This window comes from Aphidius gifuensis, linkage group LG2 (assembly GCF_014905175.1).
Source record: "Aphidius gifuensis isolate YNYX2018 linkage group LG2, ASM1490517v1, whole genome shotgun sequence".
Classification (NCBI taxonomy): Eukaryota; Metazoa; Arthropoda; class Insecta; order Hymenoptera; family Braconidae; genus Aphidius; species Aphidius gifuensis.
In genome coordinates, this window is record NC_057789.1 from 8,961,869 (window position 1) to 8,977,598 (window position 15,730).

Genomic DNA, 15,730 nt, shown 5'->3' on the forward strand with positions numbered 1-15,730 from the left:
TGGGTTGCAGGTGATGAATCCAATCATGATACATTGTGTAAGTATTTATTAATAATATCAATATTATGTGAAAAAAAAAAAAAAGAATTTTTAAATTTTAATTTTTTAAATACCAGATTCTGTCGATATTTTAAATACTGCTCGACCATTCAATGAGGCTGATATTAAGAAAATTGAAAAAATTGATGTAATTGAAGATACGGTTTCGAATTTAGTAGCATTCAATAATACACTCTATTGGATTACAAACAATAATGGGTAAGTTATTATTATTACTTTTGACATCAATGGTATTGTTTCCCCTTAATAAAAAAATGTACTCATTCTTTAGTTTTAAATAAAATGGTTTTTTTTTTCAGAAAAAAATTATATTATAAAAATGGCAATAAGGAAGCTGTTAAAGTAGGCGATTTAGCACCAGATAGTATAATTACTTTTATCGCTGCAAAGTGTCCATGTGCGGTAATAAATTTATTTTTTTTTATTTCAATTATTTTAATACATAAGATTTTTATTAATTTTTATTTTGATTTAGTGGAACTGCGGAAAACAAGAAAGGAAAAAATATGATTCCAAAAAATAAAAGGAAATCTCATAAAAATATTCAGATAAGAAATAAAAAATTTGTATTAATAATTCTCTAAATTGCAAATAAAAATTATTTTTGCTCTGCTGTTTAATAATAATGCGTATATAATCAAAGAAAAAAAAATAATTTAATTAACAATATCTCTAAAGAAAATCTATTAATTAAAAAAAAAATACTAATAATATAATTGTTCATTTATAAATTAAAAATCACTTGTCAAATTTATTAATAATAAAAAAATTAAATTTCAATAAGTTCAGTGTATATAATTGTTATTTAAACAAAAACCTCTTTTCCTTTACAGTTATCAACTTTGTTGTTCTGCAAAATTGAATAAAATAGCTTTAAAAATTATATTTTTATGTAGTTGTAGAAAAAATTACTTATAATTGTTATTTTACAAAGACCTGTTTTTTCAAAATTCTTTTTGCAAAAATTTGTCATTGAGTTTTATTTATATATAAAATAATGTGATATGTGTATAACGAAAAAAAAAGGTCATGAAAAACTTATTATCAAGGAAAAAAAATTAAAAAAAATCTATGAATAAAAAAAACATGTTGTTTGCCACGTAGGCTAATGTTTTACTAGAAATATTATTTGAAAAAATAAAATAAATGATGAGGTGATCAAAGTCTACACAGTATATGAGAAAAATTAAAAAAAAAAATAATTTATTTAAATCAAATCAAGCAAAAACTATTTTAATTCCATATAATTAAAATTATTTTCAGAATATGAAATATATAAATAATACAACATGTGAATAATTAAATAATTGCAATTTAATAATAATAATAAAATACTTTTTTTATTGTTTGATTCTCAAAAAAATTGATGAATAAATTGTAAGATTATTTTTATTATCAACTTGCAAAAAAAAAAAACTTTTTTAATGGTAAAAACGAAGGGCTTTTATTCATCAAAGAAAATAAATTAATATCATAAATAAACGCTGCAATAAATTTATGATTATAAAATTTAAAAATCTACAATTTCAATCAATTTTTTTTTTTAATTTTATTTTTAATTCTTTTTCTGAGTATTTTAAAATTTTATTTTTTTCAATTTATCATTTGAGATAACAAAAAAAAAAAAGTCGTTTTCTATTGTATGTGTATTTTTGGAAAAACCAGAATATAGTCATTAGCTTATCGTTAAAAATCTCATAGTGTGTGTCTTCTATGGACGGCGGTTTATTTTTCGATAGTTATTATCGCTATATTTTGTAGAAAAAAAAATCAGTACTTGATTGACCATCGATCATTTAATACTTGAAATTACAATATTGACTCTGATTATTGATTTCAAAATTACTTTATAAAATTTGACTCACAAAGTCATTGCTTGAAGAATTTTTAATTGCTTCAAAATGAGGATATGTAAGTTTAATTATTAAAATTTTAATTTCTATCTATTATAATAATAAAAATCATTAAATTTAAAATATATAACACACAAAGTAATTATTTTTCATCAATGTAAATTTATACAATAATACACCGAAGGATATATTTTAATCACAATTAATTATATTTAAAGCATCGCTTGCAAATAAAATATGAATTATATTGTATAATTTCAAATAAATGTTTCAGTAATTATAATTCTTGCCATGTGCTTTGGACGGCTCGCCTGCACCGAATTGAACACAGTTTATCCAGAAAATGTTTTATTACTCTTATCGCGACGAAATTTTTATACTGTAAAAGATTCATCAGAACATTTTAAACTAATGGGTCTGGGATATGAACCTGCATATGTAGAGGATACAGAGGATGCAGAAGATGCGGAGTATGCAGAGAATGCAGAGTACGCAGAGTATGCAGACTTTTCGAAAAGTTATTATATCGATATAGCTTTCAATTGTGAACGTGATAAGGTATGGCTTTTGGAAAGTCAAGATGAACTCGAAGATTTTGGTAAATAAATATCAAACCTTTCTTTATTTTATTATCGCAATGCAACAAACTATTTATTGTAAATATTTTTTCAGGTCTTCATAACGCACTTGATGAATCGAACTTTCGTGATGAAAGCAAATTAGATACAGTTAGACAAATCAATGATAGTAGGTTTGATAAAGCAACATCAATTTCATATGATTGGTCGACAAAACTTTTGTATTGGTCTGAACACAGTGATGGAAAATATTCAATAAGACGTACAGATGAGATATTTCTACTAAATCAATACATTATTCTTCCGCAAGCTAAATCTAGTATAAGAGCAGTTCAAGTTTATCCAAAGCGAAAGTGAGTAAAAAAAAAAAAAATAAATAAACTACCAACATGGCCGTTAGTTGTTTAACAAATTTATAAATATATTTTTTGTTTTCAGCGAGTTATTTTTCTTATCTGATGACAGTATTTGGTATACTCCGATTGAAGAAAATAGTAGTGCAAGTTTGCTGTTTTCGCGTGAACAATATTCCGGATGGATTTATGAATTTTCTATTGATTATGCAACTAATAAATTGTACTGGGTTGCAGGTGATGAATCCAATCGTGATATGTTGCGTAAGTATTTATTAACAATAACAATATTATATGAAAAAAAATAAAAGAATATTTAAATTTTTTTATATTTTTAATATCAGATTCTGTCGATATTGGAACTACTGCTCGACCATTCAAGGAGGCTGACATTGAAAAAATTGAACAACTTGAAATAATTAAATATTCGCCTTTTAATTTAGTAGCATTCAATAATATACTCTATTGGATTGCATTCGAGGATGGGTCAGTTATTATTTACTTTTTATTCAATACAAAAATGTTTTCAATCTTGAGTTTTAAATAAAATAATTTTTTTTTCAGTAACAAATTATATTATAAAAATGGCAATGAGGCAGCTGTTAAAGTATGTGATCTATCACCAGATAGTATAATGACTTTTGTCGCTGCAATTTGTCCATGTATGTAAAATGAATTTATTTTTTTTTGTTACTTGTCATTTTATTATCTATCAAGTTATTATAACACAATAATATTTTTATTGATTTTTATTTCAATTTAGTTTAACTGCTGAAAAGAAGAAAGAAAAAAATATGATTCCAAAGAAGAAAAGGAAATCTCATAAAAATATTCAGATAAAAAATAAAAAAATTTGTATTAATAATTCTCTAAATTGTAAAAAAATTATCTTTGCTTCGCTGTTCAATAATACATGCGTATATTCGAAAAAAAAAAAAAAATAAAAATAATGTCCATGGAGCAAATTAATTGAAAAAAAATACTAATAATTATAGAATTGTTCACTTTTAAATTAAAAATAAAATTACTTACTAAAAATTAAAAAAATATTATTCATTTCAATCAAATCTAGCAAAAGCTATTTTGATTCCATATAATTTAAATTATGTTCAGAATATAGAATATAAATAATACCAATTGGGCATGATTGGATAATTGCAATTTAATAAATAAAACACTTTTTTTATCGTTCGATTTTCAGTAAAATTGAAGAGTAAATTATAACATTATTTTTATTATTAACTTGCAAAACAAAAAAAAAAAACTTTTTTAATATTTAAAACGAAGGGTTGTTAATCATCGAAGGAATAAATAGATAAATAGCATAAATAACCGCATCATTGAATTTAAAATTATAAAATTCAAAAATCTATACAATTTTAATCAATTTTTTTTTTTAATTTTATTTTTATTTCTTTTTCCGTGTATTTTAAAATTTTATTTTTTTCAATTTATCATTTGAGATAACAAAAAAAAAAGTGATTTTCTATTGTTTGTGTATTTTTGGAAAAACCAGAATATAGTCATTAGCTTATCGTTAAACATCTCATAGTGTGTGTCTTCTATGGACGGCGGTTTATTTTTCGATAGTTATTATCGCCATATATTGTAGAAAAAAAAAATCAGTACTTGATTGATCATCGACTATTTGATACTTGAAATTTTAATATTGACTCTGATTATTGATTTCAAAATTACTTTATAAAATTTGACTCACAAAGTCATTGCTTGAAGAATTTTTTAATTGCTTTAAAATGAGAATATGTAAGTATAATTATTAAAATTTTAATTGCTCTCTATTATAATAATAACAATTATTAAATTTACAATTTATAACACACAAAGTAATTATTTTTCATCAATGTAAATTTATATAATAATACATGAAGGATATATTTTAATCACAATTAATTATATTAAAAACATTGCTTGCAAATGAAAAATGAATTATATTTTTTAATTTTAAATAAATGTTTCAGCTATTATAATTCTTGCCGTATGCTTTGGACTGCTTGCCTGCACCAACGGAAAAAGGTTTTACTCAGATAGTTTTTTATTACTCTTAGCGCACCAAGAATTCTCTCATATACAACATTATTCAAACGATATTATACCAATGACAGTTGGATATGAAAATTATACAGTCACTCCAGGAGTTACACATTTTTATTATGATATGACTTTTAATTGTGCAAATAATAACTTATATCTTTTAAAAAGTCAACATCAGCGCGTAGGTCGTCATCTAGGTAAAAAGTTTAAAGCATTTTTTGTTTTTTACTTCAATGCAATTCAACTATTATAAAATATAAATATTTTTTCAGTTTCTGAAATAATGCTTGATGTATTACACTTCAATGAAACAAACGAATTACAAACAATTACTCAAATCACTGACAAGTTTGATAGGGCAACATCAATTTCATTTGATTGGACAACAAAACTGTTGTATTGGTCTACTCATAGAAAAAAAAAATATTCAATAAGAAGAACAAATGAGTCATTTAATAAAACAGAATACATTATCTCTCCTCAAAAAAAACTTATTATAGAAGCAGTTAAAGTTTATCCAAAGCGAGAGTGAGTAAAGAAAAAATGTCATGATCGACAGTTGTTTAACAAATTTATAAATTATAAATAATTGTATCCAAAACAAAATGTATATAACAAGTAAGTAAATTATTTGCATAGCTTTTCAATTATTTATTTTTTGTTTTCAGCGAGTTATTCTTCTTATCTGGTGACACCATTTGGTATACTTCTACTTCACCGCATAGTACTGCAAGTTCACTGTTTTCGTCGAAAAAAAATCCTGGATGGATATATGATTCTTCTATTGATTACGTAACTAATAAATTGTACTGGTTTGTAGCTTTTCAATCCAACTATATGTTGTGTAAGTATTTATTAATAATATCAATAATATATAAAAAAAAAAAAAAGAATTTTTAAATGTTTATTTTTTGAATATCAGATTATGTTGATATTAAAAATACTGCTCGACCATTCAAGAAGACTGACATTAAAAAAATTAAAACATATGAAGTAGGTGCACATTATCCTTTTAATTTAGTAGCATTTAATAATGCCCTCTATTGGATAACATACGATGATGGGTAAATTATTATTTACTTTTTATTTAACACAAAAATGTATTCATTCTTCAGTTTCAAATAAAATGTTTTTTTGTTTTTCTTAGGAAGAGACGATTGTATTCTAAAAATGGAAAAGAGCCGGCTGTTTTATTAAGTTCACTGATATCAGATACAAGATTGTCTATTGTCTCTTCAAGTTGTCCATGTACGTATAATGAATTCATTTGTGTTTATTTCCTTTTTGTTCAATAGAATAATGAACGTATTATTTTGTTTGATAATTAACATTATTTATTTTTCTTTCAGGGTAAAAATGTATTTTGAAAATGACAATGAGGAGACAGTTGTTGATGTCACCGATTTATCACAATATAATACATTGTCGTTTGTCTCTTCAAGTTGTCCACGTATCTATATAGTTAATCGATTTTTTCTTATCCCTTCATTTTACTATATATGTATATCAAATAATTATAATACATATGATGTTTTTATTAATTTTCATTTGGATTTAGCTTTAACTACTGAAAAAAATATTGAAATAAAAACGAATCGTTTCAGTAAAAAAAAAATACTTGTGTTTTTTTTTTTTTACGATAATAATTAAATTATCTTAACCATTATTGATTATTGTTTTTAGAAAAGTTTTTAAAGAAAAAAAAAAAAATTAAACTAACAATGTCCATGAAGAAAATTAATTAACAAAAAAATACTACAATAATAATAATAATAATAATAATAATAATAATAATATATTTTTTTGTTCTTGAATTGAAAATAAAATAAATTGTCAAATTTATTAATAATAAAAAAATTAAATTTCAAATAAATCCAGTGTCTATAATTATTATTAAAAAAAAAAAAACAAAAAAAACTACTTTTTACCTTTACAGTTATTAACTTTATAAAAATATCCAGAAGATCTCTACTATTCAGGTTTCATGAACTATATCCATGAATATCCAGGTTCTATTCACTGTATATATCCAGATCATGTCTGTTAGATATCTACAGGATATATCATATAGTCAGAATATATCTTGGATAAATAAATAAACTTTTTTAATTATTAATTCAGCATGTTCAATTGGTACCAGTTTTTTAAAAACATCAGAATGCATTAATTAATTCTTCAACTTTAATATCATCACAATCAAGTTCTTCTTTACGTTTTATGAAATTTTGTCGTTGATCAGTAAACGACAAATATTGATCCAATGCTTTCATATTAACATCTTTATAATTTTTCAATTGATTATTAATATTATCAATTTTTTTAAATAATTGTTTTGGTGAACAAGATTCTGTTCGTTTATTAGCTGCATGTGTTAGTATATTGCAACATTATTACAACGAGAAGATGTTGAACAACTTGTTATGCCAAAATTACGTAAACGTGCGGCTGATTCATCATGGCGTGTACGTTGTATGGTTGATAATAAAGCAGTTAATTACAAACGTACCACATTTCAAAAATATAATTCTAGTTTTTCTGAGTCATTAAATGTAATGGTTATAGTTTAAATGAATATTTTTGATGTAGTTGATGAACATATAATTTTTCTACATTGATTTAAGTGATTTCATGCCGAATTAATTACTCCGGCATTAATGTCGTGCCAGAGTAATTATCATGGCATAAGATAAATGCTGGAGTAAATACTTCGGCATAAAACTAGTGGTGGATTAATTTTTCTGACATCAATCTCATGCCAAATTAATTACTCCGCTATCAATCTCATGGTGGAGTAAATTCTACGTCATCAATCTCATGCCGGAATATTTTCGTCAGAATGAAGTTAATATTATATACTCCGGCACTACTTTCATGCTGAAGTTTTTCCTCCTTTATTGATCTCATGCCAGAGTAATTTCTCCGCCATCAACTTCATGCCAGAGTAATTTTGCCGCCACTAATCTCATGCCGGAGAAATTACTCCGGAAATGGGTCAAAAACAGAGAAATGCTGAAGTAACGCCGGAGTAATCATAAAAAAAATATATATTCAATAAAAAGAACAGTCATTTAATAAAACAGAATAAATTATCTCTCCTCAAAGCGAGGAACTTATTACATACCAGTGTGTAAAATGTTTCATGTCATATTCCAGGATTCCAGTTAAATCAGCATTTTGTTTTTGAATGTTCAGATCAATCATACAGCCAGTATATGCGATCGTTAGCAATCATGGAATATAATTTGACACCAGGAAAGATTATGGATTTGCAACTTCTCCCATTGAAAATCGTACTTGGTCGTCAGATTGTGCTTTACACTAACCACGGACATGTGCAATATGCAGTTGTAGATAATATTGATCAGAAATTGATCAAGGATTCCTTATTCAGGGAATTGACTCATTCCTGTCTGAACCTGGTCAGGACACCTTTTTTTCCTTATATTCACTTTTAACCTTGTCAATCCTGTTCAGGAAAAGAACGGGGAAATGACGTATCCTGGTCATATTTCTTGAACAGATTCTGACAGGATATTATCAGGAAAAATTTATCAAATAGAATTAATTTTTTTATTCAGTTTTCCTGTTCAGGAAAGGAACGGAAACCTGAACGTATCCTGAATAATTTTTCCTGAACAGATTCTGACCAGGATACTATCAGGAAAAATTTATCAAATAATTTACAATTTTTTATTACAGTTTTCCTGTTCAGGGAAAGGATCAGGAAACCTGAACGTATCCTGAATGAGGTTTCCTGAACAGATTCTGACCAGGATATTATCAGGGGAAAAATTTACATCAATAATTTAATTTTTTTATTCAGTTTTTCCTGTTCAGGAAAAGGGAAACCTGAACGTATCACGGTGGGTTTCCTGAACAAATTCTGATCATAATGATATTATCAGGAAAAATTTATCAAATAAATTAATTTTTTTATTCAGTTTTTTCCTGTTCATGATAACTAGAAACCTGAACGTATCTGAATAAGGTTTCCTGAATAGATTCTGACCAGGATACTATCAGGAAAAATTTATCCAAATGAAATTGTTTATTTATTCAGTTTTCCTGTTCAGGGAAAGGATCATTAAATTTGAAGTGTTATCCTGAATAAAGGTTTCTGAACAAATTCTGACCAGGATATTTTCAGGGAAAATAATTTATCAAATAAATTAATTTTTTTTATTCAACCACTTTGTTCAGGAATTTTGGGAAACCTGAGATGTTATCTGAATAAAAGGTTTCCTGAACAGATTTGACATGGGATACGATCAGGAAAAATTTATAAAATAAATTATTTTTTTATTCAATTTTCCAATTCAGGAAAGGAACAGGAAACCTGAACGGTGTATCCAAGTAAAGGTTTCCTGAACAGATTCTGACCTTGATATTTATCGGGAAAATTTGTAAATAATTTACATTTTTTATTCGGAACACCTGTTGGGAAAGGATCAGGAAACTAGACGTTACCTGAATAAATTTCCTAGACAAATTGCGAAAGGGATATTATCAGGAAAAATTTTTATTATTATAATAAATATTTATTTATTGATCTGGTACCCAATTCTAATACAAAATGACAGGGACAATTTAACAAATTGTTATATTTTATTTTGCGTTAAATTAATGTCGCAAATTCTAATTTAAGTTTTTTTTTTTAGCTGATGTAATTTATGAAGTAAAAAATCAATCAGATCATCGATAGACTTCATGGAAAAACGTTTTGGGTCCGTAGTTGTAATCACAGAAATTTCGAGGTTCGCGTCCGCAAGTGGTTGGAATTAATTTTAAAAGTTATGAAATTATATAAAATCTTATAATTAATCTGTTTCATTGAATAAAATTTGCTATAGTAAATTCATTACAAAACATCCAATTAATAAAACAATTTTTTAAAAATTACTTGATCCGTTAAGATCAGGGAATCCTTTTCCATTACTGATTAATTTATCCTGGTCGAAGTTTCCTGATCCGATTCACGGTGTAGAAATCTAAAAAAAAATTGTTACATTAAGTTTTTTCCACCAGACAGGATTACTGGTTTATATTCTAGTCAGGAATCCTGATCCACATTCCTATTCAGGGTATCCTGTCTAACCTAAAATCTGGACAGGTTTCCTGATCGGTTCTGATCAGAATCCTAAAAGAAAACGTTACATTTACAGTCCGTTCCTGAACAGGATTCAGTCGGTTTAACGGGTTGAAATCAGGTTTAACAATAAGGTTCTGATCAAGAATCTTAACTAAATTTCCACTCGTATTGTGCTTTACATTAATCAGGACATGTGCAATATGCAATTGTAGATGTATTTCTAATGAGATTGAAAATTGATCAGGTAAATGAATTGTTACTTTTTAAATGTCTACCGTATAAATGTCGGTGGTAACTTTATTTTCAAATTGTAGCACATTTTGATTAATCAAGTGGAATTGATGAAGAACAGGGCGTTTAACAACTTGAAATTTTTGTTTCTTCATATTTCTGTGATATGTAATATGCCCATGTGTAATTTTTTTTATTTTTTTTACCAACAGCCTGAGATGGATGATCCAAGTGAAAGTGATCAAGAACACGGTGTTGAACCACTTTTCCCCAACTTTTCTCTACCTTGAATTTATTCGGGATAAATTTTGGGTGGAAAAAGGTTCAATTTTTTGCATGTATCTAAAACACTGTCGAGTAATTTTTGAATCAAGTTATCAACTAATAAACTGTTATTAGTACTGACATGTTCCAAATTTACAAGTTTATCAAATAGTATATTTTTTTTTCAAAAACCCGAGAATTTTGGAGATCAAGTTTAACAAGTGTTGTTGTTTTAGATATATCTTCGATAATGTCATCTAGGGTGCATTTCCTCAAAGTCAAACTGTTAAGTTTTGTGAATATTTTCAAATTCTAAAAAAAAATAAGAAAAATTAATTTTATCGAATTGTATTTAATTAATAGTTGTTAATTATATTACTAGTAAAAAATAAAAGTAATGAGTCATTACTAATGACTTACAAAAAAAAACTAGTCTATGTTGTATATACGATCACTATAATCTGAATGAATTTCATTAATTTCCACTGGAAGATGATTGATTGCTTTGGATTGAAAATTTATACATTTAATGCTGGAATTAAAAGATTTTTTCTCATTAACATGTATTTTGATCGACTTCAATTTTTCCAGTCTTTTGAATGCAAGATAGTCATTGTTATTACATTTTTTTTTTCAAATTTTTACCAACAGCCTGAGATGGATGATCAAGATGTAAATGATCAGGAACACGGTGTTGAAATGGACGAAATTAAATCAATTTTTGTTTTAAATGTCTTACTTACTTGGTAATTTTTTTACAATTTTATTCCAACAGCCTGAGATGGATGATCCAAGCGGAGGTGATCAAGAACACGGTGTTGAACCACTTTTCTCCAACCTTTCTCCACCTTGAATTTATTCGGAATGAATTTTAGGTGGAAAAAGATTGGAGAAAGGTCTGAGAAAAGGTAAAACAAGGTTGGAGAAGGGTGGGAGGAAAGTCGAAATAAATTTTTTTTTTTTATTAAATAAATTTTGGAGAAATTACACGGTATATTGGGTCATTTTTCATTGGATGAAAATTTAAAAAAGGCGGAGAAAAGAGTACAAATTTTTATTAAATTGAAAAAATAATAATAATAAAATTACTAATCTATTTTTCATTTAACGTTAAAATTTTAATTATCTGACTGTAATCAAATTTTAATGATGATAGAAATATTCAATAAAATACCTTTTTTTTTGGTTGTTTAAAATGGTTCAAAAAGCTTTCTATTTATGGTTTTCATTTTTCAAACATTATAAAGCATTTTATTTTCTATTATTATGCCAACAATATAGTATGTAACTTTTCTTCTAAATTTAGTAATATTAAGCCCAGAATTAGTGCCATCTAGTGAGTCAACTAATAACTATAAGAGTTACCCTAAGATGGCGACGTTAATTCTGGTTTCAGCAAAACACTTCATGCGTGCGTAAAACACAGTAAAACAACTTATGCCTCTGTGTAAAACCACTTGTGTTTCAGGTCCAAGCCTAAAGCGTTTTACGTAAAACACTTTAGGCTTGTTTACCTTCTCAGTGGGAAAATGACGCAGTTTATCCACTGCGCACAGGCATGTAAAACGCGGTTTTACATGCATCAGTGATAAAAAAGTATATAGCTTTTTAATTATGTATTTTTTTTTTCAGCGAGTTATTTTGCTTATCTCGTGACAACATTTGGTATATACGCCTACTAAACTGCGTAGTAATGCAAGTTTACTGTTTCCGTCTAAAAAATATCCTGGATGGATATTTCATCCTTCTATTGATTATGCAACCAATAAATTGTACTGGATTGCATTTTATGTAGATGAGAATATATTGAGAAGAATTTCTAAATTTCTATTTTTTTAATTACCAGATTATGTTGATATTGAAAATACTGCCCGACCATTCAATGAGGCTGATATATTAAAAATTAAAAGCATTAAAGTAGCTGGTGACGATCCTCCTTTTAATTTAGTAGTGTTCGATAATGTAGCTCATTGGTTACAATACGTTAATCAGTAAGTTATTTTTCATTTTTTATTTAATATACAAAAATTTATTCATTCTTTAGTTTAGTAAAATGTTTTTTTTTTTTTTTTTTTTTTTATCAAGACAAAAAGATTGTATTTTAAAAATCGCAATAAGGCGGCTGTTTTATTTATCGGTTTCGCATCAAATACTAGATTAGCTTCCGTCTCTTCAAGATGCCTATGTATGTATAATAAATTTATTTGTTTTTTTTTTACCTCTTTGGTTTCTATCAAATAAATGTAATACATAATATTTTTATTAATTTTTATTTTGATTTAGATTAACTGCTGGAAAGAAGAAAGGAAAAAATATGATTTCAAAAAAGAAAAGGAAATCTCATAAAAATATTCAGATAAGAAATAAAAAATTTGTAATAATAATTCTCTAAATTGCAAAAAAAAATTTGTATTTGCCCGAAAATATATTGGTGATTATTGGAAGTATTTTAAAAAATTTAGATGCTGAAGGACACATGGTAGAAATAATAAAAATAAAATACATAGGTATATACATGAATTTCTATACTAAGAAAAAAAAAAGCTAGCAGCTTATCACTAATAATTATCACAGTCCGGTATGTGTGTATCCTTCACAGACGTGGGTTTTTTTTTAGATAATTTTTTTTTTTTAGCTGTTATCATCATTGTCTATTTTTAATGACCACTTGTTAAAAATTATTATTGTTTTTTTTATTTCGATATTTTAAAGTCTTGAAGTCATGTGATGCCTATTGACGCAGGTGTAGAGCCATATTGTCTAGAAAAAAATTACAGCTTGGTTGGCAATCAACCCATCAACTCGTTTATATCTGAAAATATAAAATTGATCGTGATTACTGTATATATTAAAAATTTGTCCATTCAAAATCATTGCTTGAAGAGTTTCTGATTGCTTCATAATGAGATTACGTAAGTACAAATATTTAAATCATTACTTTAAATATGTCATTCTGTTAATCAGTGCTTGAATTATAAATAATTATTTATTATTAATAAATGTTTTAGCAATTATATCACTTGTCGTTTTTGTGGTATGTTTCGGACTGCCTGCCTGCACCAATGCAAGAAAATTTCTGGAATTTTTTTTATTACTCACAACGAAAAATCAATTTTACGCATTATATAATCCAATGATAAATGCACAGCCATTAAACGTTGAAATTGAAACCTATGATGATTCACCTGAAAATAACAATAACGATTTAACTTTCAATTGTGCGAATGATAATATATATGTTTTAAAAAGTCAACCAATTTACGATACTAATGGTATAGCTAGAGGTCAATTTATTTTTTTTAAATTTTTTTATTACATACTTCTGTTACTTTCATTATAAATTTTTTAGATTTCAGTAGAGCACTTGATGTGATTCACTACAAAGGAAATGATAAATTTGAAAGAATTGATCATGTCAAGAATATTTTTGAATATGCACGATCAATTGCATCAGATTGGACAACAGAAGAATTATATTGGATAGAACATAAAAACGGAATATATTCAATAAAATTTATCGATAAATCATTCAAACAACCAAAATACATTAATCATTTTGAAAATAGAATAAAAAATCTCAATGTTTATCCAAAACGAGGGTGAGTAAAAAATCAAATAATCAAATAAATAAGTGAATTATTTGTATTGCGTTTTAATTATTTAATTTTTTTTTTAACAGTGAATTATTTTTTTTATCTGGGGATAATCTCTGGTATACTTCGAATCAGGTGAATAGTATTCCAAGGTTACTATTTGATACTCAATACACCCCACAAATATATGATATTGCTATTGATTATGCAACTGATCAATTGTATTGGATTGAAGATAACAAAGGGACTTTTATTTTGAGTAAATATCTATTATATTTAATACCCAATATTAAAAAAGAGAGTTTATAATTTTTTTAATTTTTAATTATTTAGAATGTATTGATGTTAGAAGTTCTAGTCGACCATTAAAAGTGCAATCAAGTTTTGTAGTTGAAAAACTTGTAAACATTCATTATATTCCTCACGATTTAGTAGCATTTAATGATGCACTTTATTGGATTGTATACGATGATGGGTAAGATATTATTTACTTTTTCTTAATAAGAAAATGTAGTCAATCTTCAGTTTTAGATGAAATGATTTTTTTTTTTTTAGGAATAAATTTTTATATTTTAAATATGGCATGGAGCCAGCTGTTCAAGTGGGAAATATATCATCAAATACTATATTGTCTTATGTCTTTCCAACTTGTCCATGTATGAATAATTCCATTTTTTTTTTGTTTCTTTATTTTATTTTATATATTAAATAATTATAATAATAATATTTTTATTAATTTTCAATTTGATTTAGATTAACTGCTAAAAAGAAGAAAGAAAAAATATGATTCCAAAGAAGCGAAAGAAATCTCATAAAATTATTGTATTATTATTCCCGAAATTGAAAAACAATTATTTTTGCTTTATTGTTGAATAATAATGCAAATTTATATTCAAAAAAAAATAAAATAAATTAACAATGACCATGAAAAAAAATAATTGAAAAAAAATACTAATAATTATAAAATTGTTCATTTTTAAATTGAAAATAAAATTACTTGTCAAATTTATTAATAATAAAAAAATTAAATTTCAATAAATCCAGTGTACATAATTATTAATTAAAAAAAAAAAAACTCCTTTTTGTTACATGTATCTGTAGAAGAAAATCGAAATTATTTCTTAAAATTATTATTTTACAAAAAGGCACATTTATATAAATTTTATCCTTGGGTTATAAAATGATGTGGGATTTATAACACAAGAAATAGATATCAAATAAATCCAGTGTATACATATAATTATGATTCAAAAAAAAAAAAAAAAATTCCTATACTATACAGTTATTATCAAAAAAAAGCTATATTTTAATTCCATATAATTAAAATTATTTTCAGAATATAAAATATAAATAATACCATTTGAAAATGATTAAATAATTGCAATTCAATAGACAAAATATTGCTTTTATTGTTTAGTTCTCAGAGAAATTGATGGATAAATTATAACATATATTATGTTTAATACAAAGGGTTGTTAATCATCAAAGAAAATGAATTAATGTATCATAAATAAATGCATCAATAAATTTAAAATTATGAAATTCAAAAATCTACAATTTCAATTGTTTTTTTTTTTAATTTAATTTTTATTTCTTTTTCGTGTATTTTAAAATTTTATTTTTTTCAATTTATCATTTGAGATACATAACAAAAAAA